At 42.5% G+C, this 1,699-nt stretch overlaps 1 non-coding gene across 1 annotated transcript; it reads left to right on the forward strand.

Annotated features, from left to right (window-relative positions):
* The first annotated feature begins 1,134 nt into the window (after positions 1–1,134).
* On the forward strand, positions 1,135–1,206 carry TRNAP-UGG (transfer RNA proline (anticodon UGG)). The gene has a single exon. It is a non-coding gene; the product is annotated as a tRNA-Pro (tRNA).
* The last annotated feature ends 493 nt before the right edge of the window (positions 1,207–1,699 follow it).

A 1,699-nucleotide genomic window follows, 5' to 3' on the forward strand; every position in this document is an offset into this window, starting at 1 on the left:
GGCTAAGGCAGAGGTAGAGGCAGGCGGTGGGAGAGTATGATGGAGTATGGCTTATCGTTGGAGGAAGAGGGATATTTGCTGAACAGAGATATAAATTTAAGCTCCTTGGTTGAGACTGGCTCTGTAGTCACGTATTTACCTAAAAGTGGGGTTAAAATGGAATTCAGATGTTTATTGGACTGATTAAGCCGTTAACTCTGAAGGGCAAAATGAAATTTCCACGCCGGATTTGTAAGTGGTCATTTTTAAATAGGTTGTGAAGTGGCTTTTATCAAGGCCCTTTACTGTTTTGAAGTTTTTGTACCAGTTGTTGGTGTTGCTGCGTAATCCTAATTCCAGACTTCATCCAGGGTTATCACGACAAAGCACATCAAAGCCCCCCCCCCCCCTCTCTCTCTCTCTCTCTCTCTAACTCTTTGTTTTATTATTCCTTCTCCTTTTCGATGTTCCTCTCTCTATTCTGTTTTCCAGTTTGCATGTGTAGTGTACCCTCTCTTACATAACATTATTTGTTCCTATTCTTCCATTTGTTCATTCTTCCATTAACTCAGACTTTTCCTTAATTAATTCGTTATGTTTTCCCCTAGAAGCGTTCTCTCCTATCTTTCCCCGTGGTTCTCGGTCTTATTTTTTTTCTTCTAGATCTCCACTTACCTCATGCTGATAAGTATTCCATCTCCATACAGTTCACATTATGACAGATTGTGAATGAAACGCTTCTCCTTTAGTTATTGTACGGTATATTATTTGGCCTCTGACGCCGCCCTTTCAGTGGTGTACAGTTAACATCCTTTATACAGTAACTTATTGTAAAGAAAAAGCTCCCCCTCGTCTATCTGCGGTAGCTTAACTGAGGCTGTCCGTGGAGTAACGCCGATGGAACGATAAGAATTGATTAGCCGAGAAAATGAAAGTTAGACAACGATTTTTTCTCCGTCGGAGCATTGTCATGAAAATAATATGAGACGCTTCATGGAGGAACTCGGAAGGCGCCATGTCTGCAATTAATTATTATATCCTCCAATATCTCGGTTTCGATTTCGTCGCGTTTGGTGTTACTCCGTGGAGCTGTAGTTAAATTATTCTCTTGCCTATATCTGTGACCAGTGTTTAGGTAACGCCTGTGCTGTGTACGGCCTGTTGGTCTAGGGGTATGATTCCCGCTTTGGGTGCAGGAGGTCCCGGGTTCAAATCCCGGACAGGCCCGGATTTTTAACTGAGTGTGCTTTATTTCAAGAGTGACGTGTATACTGATCACGGTGGGATGATTGCGTAACTATGAGAACCTTTTGTAATTGTGTATTCTTTTTTTCATTTTCATAAGCAACGTTGGGTCTGGTTAGTACTTGGATGGGTGACCGCCTGGGAACACCAGATGCTGTTGGCATAACGTTCTCCCTACGTGTCAAGTGGGGTTAGTGGAGGATTAGTGCCCCTCCCTGTAAAACAATTAACTCTAAGCCTTGGCCACCCCGATTGGGATACATGGCGTCTGGCAATGAATGAATGAATGAATATTTATGTATTAGTGATTACATAGTTCATAATTTTTCCTCCTCTGTCTCTTCTATAAAAATTTCCATATTTGTTGTTTCTAAATGACATGGTATTTTTCTACCGTTTTCTCTGCCCCCCTGCCCTCATTTATAAGCCGAATGGAGCGGTGGGTGGGGGAGCGCCTTCCTCTTTTCTGTCCGTT

Source organism: Coenobita brevimanus, chromosome 81 (assembly GCF_032717465.1).
Source record: "Coenobita brevimanus isolate Jiangsu-jjx chromosome 81, ASM3271746v2, whole genome shotgun sequence".
Lineage (NCBI taxonomy): Eukaryota > Metazoa > Arthropoda > Malacostraca > Decapoda > Coenobitidae > Coenobita > Coenobita brevimanus.